General features: G+C 50.0%; 2 non-coding genes across 2 annotated transcripts; both read left to right on the forward strand.

The window, feature by feature from the left end:
• The first annotated feature begins 2,033 nt into the window (after nt 1–2,033).
• Nucleotides 2,034–2,220, forward strand: LOC148647608 (U2 spliceosomal RNA). Its single transcript, XR_015926887.1, has one exon. It is a non-coding gene; the product is annotated as a U2 spliceosomal RNA (small nuclear RNA).
• Nucleotides 2,221–8,537: 6,317 nt separating this feature from the next.
• Nucleotides 8,538–8,723, forward strand: LOC148647609 (U2 spliceosomal RNA). Its single transcript, XR_015926894.1, has one exon. It is a non-coding gene; the product is annotated as a U2 spliceosomal RNA (small nuclear RNA).
• Nucleotides 8,724–9,627: the final 904 nt, after the last annotated feature.

The raw sequence follows: 9,627 nt of genomic DNA on the forward strand, positions 1-9,627 counted from the left end.
GCCCATAGATTTCTATGTTGCCTTTTGAGACACGCTACAGCCCATGCTCATGGGGGTCTTCCGGGAAATACTGCAAGTCGGCGAGATGGGAACAACAATGAAGGTAGGAGTCATGTCTCTTATCTTCAAAAAGGGTGATAAGGCAGATCTGGAAAACTGGAGGCCGATCCAGTTACTCTGCACCGACTATAAGATCTTGGCAAGAGTACTGGGTAGGAGGCTGAGGAAGGTTATGCCAGATCTGGTTAGTAAGGACCAGACTTGCAGTGTAGAGGGCCGGAAAATAGCTTGGAATCTCCACCTCATCAGAGACACAGTTGCCTGGGTAGAAGATCGGAACCTAGAGCTCATGCTGGTCAGCCTCGACCAGAGTAAGGCTTTTGATAGGGTTCATCATGCCTTCCTCTGGGAGGTACTGGCGCGGCTGGGCTTGAGCCACGCCTTCATCAGGTGGATCAGGACACTGTATAATGGTGCGGTATCTCGTGTGTGCATCAACGGGAGGTTGGGAGCGGGAGTGCCGGTCGGTTGTGGGGTGAGGCAGGGTTGTCCCCTGTCTCCCCTCCTTTACGTCCTGTACACCGAGCCCCTCCTCCTAGCAATTCACAAGGATCCCCTGATTGAGGGCATGGTGGTTCCAGGCAGTGGGGGTGAGCAGGTAAAAGTCGCGGCTTATGCTGACGACATCTCACTGTTCCTTACATCCGAAAGGAGTATGTACCGTGTACTTGAGTTGATGGAGGACCTCTCAGCAGGCACCGGGTCCTGTCTAAACAGGGACAAGTGTGCCATTAAGTACTTTGGCAAGTGGAAGGATAGGAGAGACGAGGTCGCGGGCCTCCCCCTGGAGCCGGGCCCATTAAAGATCTTGGGCATCCGATTTCACTCGGGCGATTCCGCGAGATTGAATTGGGAAGACAAGCTACGGCGGGTAAACCAGAGGTTGGGTATGTGGCAGGATAGGACACTTTCCTATACAGGAAAGGTCCTAGTAATCAAGGAGGACATCCTGCCATTGCTAGTGCATCTGGCCAGGGTGTTTCCCTTACCTGCCAGCATGAGGAGGGATCTCGTTAGAGCAGTCTTCCGGTTCATCTGGGGTGCGGGTTATGAGTACATCGCCCGAGTGCACATGTGTAGACCGGTAGAGGATGGGGGAAGGGACGTTCCAGATTTGCCGGCCAAACTGGATACCCTGTTTGTGTCCGGCCTGTGTAAGATCCTCCATGAGGACCCTGACCACCTGTGCGTGTGCTACGTAAAGCTGTGGTTAGCTGTCATGATGAGGCACCTTGTGGCCTGGTCCAATAGGACGCCTAAGGCCGAAAGGCTGCCCCCGCACTACAGGCACGCCGTAAAGTGGCTGAAGAAATACCCTGCAGCCAGGGAGGGGCGGGCGTCCTTAGACCACAAGGCCTTATACAGGACAGTGGTCGCAAAGGCCGGCCCGGCAGTGGTTGGGGTCTCGGAAGAAGGCTGGCGGCAAATCCAGCCTGTTGGTCTTGACAACAGGTTAAAAGACCTCAATTGGCTGGCCAGATGGAGTCGCATGCCGGTCCGGGAGACACTGCATAGTCACGGTCTCTCAAGACAAAACCGGTGTCCCCGCCCGGATTGCTCGGAGATCGAGACAGTCATGCATGTTTTCTGGGGGTGCACTTTTTCACAAAAGGTATGGAAGAAGAGTGAATGGTTGCTGGCGAGAGTGAGTGCGGATTTTAACTTGACCGGACAGACAGTGTTGAAAGGGGTTCCGGGACCACGTAAGTGGAACTGTGGATTCCTTTTGTGGCTTTTCATCAGTTTAGTTAAATGGTTTTTGTGGGTGTCACGTAAAGACTTAGTAGAGCACGGGAAGGGTGATTCACCAGATACAATAATTTGGAAAGTTCAGCACGATATTGGGAGAAAGGTTAAATGGGATATCTCACGGTGGGGTTTTTCAGCAGCAAAGGAACGTTGGAAGGGTTTCTTTTCTTTAGGTTAATTTCTGTGTATTGTCGGGGTTGTAGGTAACTGTGTCTGTATGTATTATGTATTTTTTGTAATTTTGTAATAAAAAAAAAATCTGTTCTTATCAGTTTAATATCTGATACGTCCCCCATCGGGGGACCACATATTAAACGGATTTTTGGAACAGGGAGCTGGATCAGGAGCTTGCTCCGTCCTCTCCACGCATCGGCCCGGTATTGCAGCGCCTCCGGGAGTGGTGCACCACCTTCTCTCAGCGGTGAAAAGACAGACGTAGCTAGCTAGCGAGCGAGCAAGCAAGCGAAGTGGACTGGAGCTCCTTCTTCTCGGGTCTCGTCTCTCGTCTCTCGTCCCTCGTCCATCTGTGTGTCTCTGTGTCTGTCTCTCTCTCGCCCTCTCCGTTCCCGTGCTCCCTCTGTGCGCTTTCCCGCGTCTCGACTCTCTGGGCAAGCAGGCCGGCCCCCTTTTCGGCTCCCGTGGGTTTTCCCTCCAAAAAACTTAGTTTTTTCAGCCTTTTCCCAGGGAGCCAGGCGTGGCTTGCTTGCTTGCTTGCGTGTGTGTGTGTGTGTCCGTCCCCGTCCCTGCAGGCGGGCCCCTTTCGACAGCTGGGCGTTTTCCCTCCAAAAAACTTAGTATATCCACCTTTTCTTTCTTTTTTTTCGGCAGGCAGGCAGGCAGGCAGGCAGCCAGGCGTGTGTGCGTGCACGCGCGCGCGTCCCCGTCCCTCCCTCCCGAGAGAGAGCTGCCCCTTGCCTCTGCCCGCAGGTGCTGGTGCTCGGCTTTCGCTTGCAGCCGGTTGGGCGCAGCTGCTGCCGGTGGGAGGGGCCTAAGCTAAGGAGGCCGGGCGGCTGGCGCCCCCTGCGGCTGCGGTCGTTGTCGGGCCGTTGACAGAAGATCAAAGAGCAGGGCCCCCGCCCGGGACTGGCAGGAAGGCAGGCAGGCAGGCAAGAGAGAGGGGGAGCAGAGTCCCGCGGCAGGCCTCTGGCTGCAGGGAGGCCGGCAGCTGCGCGGGTCCTGGGCTCCAGAGGAGTCGGCCTGCGGCACTGTGCGCCAGCGGAACGCCCGCGCGTCGGTCCGCGCCTTTGTGGGCATCGCTTCTCGGCCTTTTGGCCAAGATCTGAGGATACGTGGCTTGACCGCGGTCTGACGGCTTGCCAAAAGTACGGGAAGGGCGGCGGCGGCGGAGCGGTGGACGGTTGCTGGGGAGACGACTTGGAGGGAAGGAGATGCTACCGGTGGAGGAGTCCAGTCCTTTGGAGGAACATCTGCGGGGGAACATCGTCGAGCCACCACTGGCATCGCTCTTGGTTGAGCCCAGGGGGTGAAGGTGGGGCTCCCAGATGACATCTGGAACCGGTAGGATGGCGTCGGGGATGGCGGCCGGACCTTCATTGTCCCGTGAGGGACAGATGAAGGACACAATGCGGTTTGTCCTGAAAGAGGAAGGAGACAGAGAAGGTTGGATGGTTAGGAGTGTCTTTGAGAAAGCCATTTTGGGTAAAATCTTGGGCGTCAAGAAGGAAAACATTTTATGCCTGCAGGACTTTTATTGGAAGGGCACGTACGAAATCACTCTGCATTCCAGTAACCTCTGTGATGAGTTTTTGGCCAAGACCCAAAGTTTAAAAGATCAGGTGCCTCTCGATAAGTTTCACATCGAACCGTTGTTTGCAAGAGAGCTACACACTCTGACTGTGCATTTGTATAATCCTCGTGTGCTGGAGGAGGACATTATTACGTTTTTGAGGCGGTTTGTTGACGTGCAGGGTGCAGGCAGGAAGATAATCGACGCAGAAGGATACTGGACAGGGAAAAGATCATATGCAGTTCGCCTGAGGTCTAACCCCGGGGCAGAAGGGGGACTATTGCATCCGCCCGCCTTTTTCTCCATCGGGGCAAACCGCGGCTATATGTACTACCCTGGTCAACCATTAACATGTAGGAACTGTGGTGGGCATGGACCTTTTCAGTCTGAATGCAGGGAAGTAGCCTGTAGGAGGTGCGGGAAGCTGGGACACCTAGCGAAAGATTGCAATAGCGCCCTAATGTGCAATCTTTGTGGGACTACAGGGCATGTCTTTAAAGACTGTGTAAAAAGGGCCAGAAGTTTTGCGGAAATCGTCAAAGAAAAAAACTTACCTGCCAAGGATACAGATGGTGGTGCAGCGGATGTCTGGCGACGGCCCATGGCGTCTCGGGTGGCTGAAGAACCTGCAAAAGGAGGGAAAGCGGCTAGATCAGGTGGAGACATAGCGATTGGAGAGGGACAGATACCTTTACCAGCAAAGGCAGAACCTGGACTTCCGGAAAGGGACAACTGGGGGACTGAGGTGGAAAGAGCTGACCCTGGCGAGTGGGCGACAGTGGGGTCTCGGAGAAAGCGGGGGGGAGGAGTAGTGAAAAGTTTGGGGAGGGGAGGGAATCCTTTGAGACGGACAAATCGTTACAATGTTCTGTCATCCTCCGATGAAGAGGAGGGACCCAGTACAAGTAAGGGGAAAGGGTTAGAGGAATTTGTTTCCTCGAGTAAGGAGGATGAAGGTGAGGATGGTTTGAATGATAAGGAGAGTGAATGTGAGAGTGTTTGTGGTTCAGGAGATGATGTGGGGGCGACAGCTGGGCCCAGTAAGGTGGAGACAGGGATCAGAAAGTCTACTGACCCTAGGAGGAAGAAAAAAAAGAAAAGGTCTCAAAGGTCAAGTTTTTATGAATCTGCAGGGGAAGTTACAAAACGGGTAAGAGTCAGCTCCAATGACGAGTTGGACCTTCATGGAGAGAAGAGAAGCAAGGAAGGGATTTCCACATTGTTTGAGCTGGGACTGTCCCTTCAGAGTTTCATTGAGCATGAGTCCCCGCCTGTAATTCAGGAGAAGGAGAAGGAGAAAGAGGGGAAGGAAGGGGGGGAGGAGTTAGGTAAAAAGCAGGAGGGGGTAGGAGAGGGGGAAGGTGAAGGGAAGGGGGAGGAAGAGAGGTCGGAAGAATCTTCTGGCCAGGTTGTCGAGGAGACAACCATGGAGACTTGTTCTCCAGGGAATTTGTCAATCCCTTCTTTTATGATAACAAGTCCAGTTAGCTCTGTCGGAGGTTTTACTCCAGAGCCATTAGCAAGTATAGAAGGGAACAGCGATTTTGAAAATTTACTTAGTCCCAATGGATAGTCTATCCATCTGTACTATTAACGTGAGGGGACTTAGGAAGTATGACAAGAGAGTTGCAGTTTTTGATTTCTTGCAGGGTTTGAGAGCAGACTTATTTTTTACAGGAAGTTCACGTTAAGGGTGAGGGGGATAGTAAACGTCTCTCCAAAATGTGGGGAGAGAAGGCCTCAAAGTGGAGCTCCGGCGGAGTTCATTCGGCTGGACTAGGAATACTTATTGGGAATGAAGGTTTTAATTTGATTAATTCTTTTGTTGTTATCCCAGGTAGAGTGCTAGTGGTGGATGGACAAATAGGGAGGGATAGTTTGAGATTAATCAACGTGTATGCTCCTGCACAAAGAATGCTAAGGAAAGATTTTTTCACAGTACTAGAGCCTTTATTAATGACTAATAAGAAGATTATTTTGGGTGGTGATTTGAATGTGGATCTTTCTAGTACCAAGTCGGTGGGGACAAGGAAAATTTGTTCTTTGTTTTCTAATTCCGATCTCATAGACAGTGTGAAGCAAGGCTGTGGAGAAGATAAAAGACCGACTTGGAGCAACAGCCAAGGCGTAGATAAAAGGCTTGATTATGTTTTCCTATCAAGAAGTTTGGAAGTTATTTCATCTTCAGTCATTCCAGCTTGGTTTTCAGACCACGATCTGGTTAAGGTGGTTTTTAAGGGCGACAAGGTTTGTTATGGTTCTGGGTTTTGGAAACTGAATACTAAGATTTTAACAGAAGATGATTATAAACAATTGATTACTTCGTGTTGGAAAAAGTGGGAGGTGAGAAGGTTTCTCTATGATAATATTATAGATTGGTGGGAGGATGTTAAAAGACGTATAAAGAGGGAAACAATTAGGTATTGCAGGCGTAGGATGAAGAAAGAGAGGGAAGGAATTTCTAACTTACAACACAAATTGGAAGATATGTACGAAAAGAGGGGTAGTGGGATGGGAATAGACAGGGAGGGAATTCGCAAACTTAAGTGTGAGTTAAAAACTCAGTATATGGAGAAAGCCAGAAGCTTCCTATTTAGATTAAAGAATTTCTCTTTTGATTGCAGCGAAGGGAATCTGTCGTGCCTTTTCAAAATGGTCCGGAAGGACCAAAAAAAGATGGTATTTGAGGGCATTCAGAGAAAGGACGGTGGTGTCACTATGGGGGCTAGGGAGATGGTGGAGGAAGCCACTAAATTTTATAAAGAATTTTTTAGGGAAGAACCAGTCTCAGGAAACATAGATGGTTTGAGCGTATTACAGGTTAAGATCTCAGAAGGGAGTAGGATGAAACTAGAAGAGAATTTGACTCTTGAGGAAGTTGAAATAGCACTTCATAGCTTAGGGAGGAATAAAGTTCCCGGACTAGATGGACTTCCGGTTGAATTCTATGAAACCTTTTGGCCCTTAATCAAGAACGCATTGTTGGTGGTTTACAAAGGTATACTGGGTGGGGACGATCTAGGACCAACAATGAAGACCGGTGTTTTGTCTCTGTTACATAAAAAAGGGGATAAGACCTGTTTAGGGAATTGGAGACCAATTCAACTTTTGACAACAGATTATAAGATCTTAGCTAAAATTCTTTGTTTAAGATTACGTGAGGTTTTAGTTGAAATTATCGGAAATGATCAGACATGTGGTGTGAAGGGAAGGTCTTTGTTATGTAATTTACACCTAATCAGAGACACGATTAGCTGGGTAGAAGATAGACACTTGCCCCTGATTTTAGTAAGCCTTGATCAAGAGAAGGCTTTTGACAGGGTAAGCCATGAGTTTTTATGGAAAGTTCTGGGAAGGTTCGGGTTTGGAGGCAAATTTATTGGTTGGTTGTGACAGTTATATTCTCATGATGGTACCCGTGTCAATATCAATGGCTTTCTAGGGGATTTTATCGACATAAGGAAGGGGGTGAGACAAGGATGTCCGCTGTCCCCGTTATTATATGTAATCTATCTGGAGCCTTTGTTAGAGATGATTCGTAAGCACAAAGAAATAAACGGTATAATGATCCCAGGCAGTAGGGGCCAGCAAGCGAAGCTAGCTGCCTATGCTGACGATGTAGTCTTGATGCTGGATTCAGACATGGGACTTTTAAGAGCGATCGAGGCTTGTCATTCTTTTGGGCAAGTAACGGGGGCTAAGATTAATACCGCCAAAAGTAAAATGAAATATTTCGGAATTTGGAAGACTCGGAAGGAAACAATTGGTGGACTGACGTTAGTGCCCGGGCCAATTAAGATATTGGGGGTGAATTTCGCTATACGTGGATCGGGACATTTGAACTGGAAAGAGAAAATAAATTTCTTAAAGATTAAACTGGGTCGTTGGAAAAATGTACAATTGTCTTACTCGAGTAAGATAATGGTGGTAAAATCAGATGGCTTATCGGCTCTAGTGTTTTTAGCGTATGTCTTTCCGTTACCTCCATCACTTAGGAAAGAGGTAATAAGATCTGTGTTTACCTTCATCTGGAGCAATAAGTATGAGTATATCCGTAGGGTTGACATGTATAGGAAAATAGAGGAGGGAGGGCGGGATGTACCCAACATCCCCCTTAAATTAGATGATATCTTTGTTTCCTGTTTGTGTAGAGCTTTGAAAACGGATGTGATGCATAAGAGCCAGTATTTTGTTCGGCTATGGTTTAGTTGGACTATGCCACGACTACGACCAATAAGTAACACAGGTCCCAAAGCTGACGTAACTCCCTGGTATTATAATCATGCAGGGAAATGGTTGAAAAACCACCCAGAGGGGAAAGATGAGATTATTTGTGTACAGCAAAAGGCCCTTTACAATCTGGTCAATGAGCAACCAGGCATGGCTTTGATAGGGAAGAAGAAAGAGAATTGGATAAGGGTCCAGCCAAAAGAATTGGATTGCAGTTACAAAGACTTAAATTGGTTGTGTGTGTGGAATCGCCTCCCAGTAAGGGAGGTGATGTTTAGACAAACTCACCAAAACCAAACATTGCCCATATTCAGAGTGTGAAGAAACTGAAACAATAAAGCACGTGTTCTGGGAATGTGTGACAGCGAAACAAGTATGGGATAAATGTCAACAATTCCTGACGTGTATACAACCAGGGTTTTTATTAACCAGTGAGAAAGTCATGTTTGCGTGGAAAGGTACAGAACGGAAAGGAACAGCAGATTGGGTGTTATGGCTGGTGATTAGTATCATTAAACATTTTTTGTGGTCTGCAAGATGTGCTCAAATTAGGGATGGTATGAAAAAGAGAGATCGAGATGTATATTGGGGAGTCTATAGTGAATAAAAAGCCCGGGTTAAAAGAGACATTTTAAGATGGAAGTTCCACGGAGCTAAAGATAAATGGAAGGGTTTGATTTCGTTAGGTTCTAACTCGGATGTACACTGATTGGTTTGTTTGGTGTTCTATGTATTGACCCCCGTACTTGATTTTGGTTTTGTATTTTCATAATAAAAAAAAAAATCTGTTCTTATCAGTTTAATATCTGATACGTCCCCCATCGGGGGACCACATATTAAACGGATTTTTGGAACAGGGAGCTGGATCAGGAGCTTGCTCCGTCCTCTCCACGCATCGGCCCGGTATTGCAGCGCCTCCGGGAGCGGTGCACCACCTTCTCTCAGCGGTGAAAAGACAGACGTAGCTAGCTAGCGAGCAAGCAAGCGAAGTGGACTGGAGCTCCTTCTTCTCGGGTCTCGTCCCTCGTCCATCTGTGTGTCTCTGTGTCTGTCTCTCTCTCGCCCTCTCCGTTCCCGTGCTCCCTCTGTGCGCTTTCCCGCGTCTCGACTCTCTGGGCAAGCAGGCCGGCCCCCTTTTCGGCTCCCGTGGGTTTTCCCTCCAAAAAACTTAGTTTTTTCAGCCTTTTCCCAGGGAGCCAGGCGTGGCTTGCTTGCTTGCTTGCGTGTGTGTGTGTGTGTGTGTCCGTCCCCGTCCCTGCAGGCGGGCCCCTTTCGACAGCTGGGCGTTTTCCCTCCAAAAAACTTAGTATATCCACCTTTTCTTTCTTTTTTTTCGGCAGGCAGGCAGGCAGGCAGGCAGGCAGGCGTGTGTGCGTGCGCGTCCCCGTCCCTCCCTCCCGAGAGAGAGCTGCCCCTTGCCTCTGCCCGCAGGTGCTGGCGCTCGGCTTTCGCTTGCAGCCGGTTGGGCACAGCAGCTGCCGGTGGGAGGGGCCTAAGCTAAGGAGGCCGGGCGGCTGGCGCCCCCTGCGGCTGCGGTCGTTGTCGGGCCGTTGACAGAAGATCAAAGAGCAGGGCCCCCGCCCGGGACTGGCAGGAAGGCAGGCAGGCAGGCAAGAGAGAGGGGGAGCAGAGTCCCGCGGCAGGCCTCTGGCTGCAGGGAGGCCGGCAGCTGCAGGGGTCCCGGGCTCCAGAGGAGTCGGCCTGCGCCACTGTGTGCCAGCGGAACGCCCGCGCGTCGGTCCGCGCCTTTGTGGGCATCGCTTCTCGGCCTTTTGGCTGCGATCCCTAGTACGTGGCTTGACCGCGGCTGGGGGAACACCAAGAGACCGTGAAGGGAAGAC

This window comes from Lepisosteus platostomus, chromosome 15 (assembly GCF_059453375.1).
Source record: "Lepisosteus platostomus isolate fLepPlt1 chromosome 15, fLepPlt1.hap1, whole genome shotgun sequence".
Classification (NCBI taxonomy): domain Eukaryota; kingdom Metazoa; phylum Chordata; class Actinopteri; order Semionotiformes; family Lepisosteidae; genus Lepisosteus; species Lepisosteus platostomus.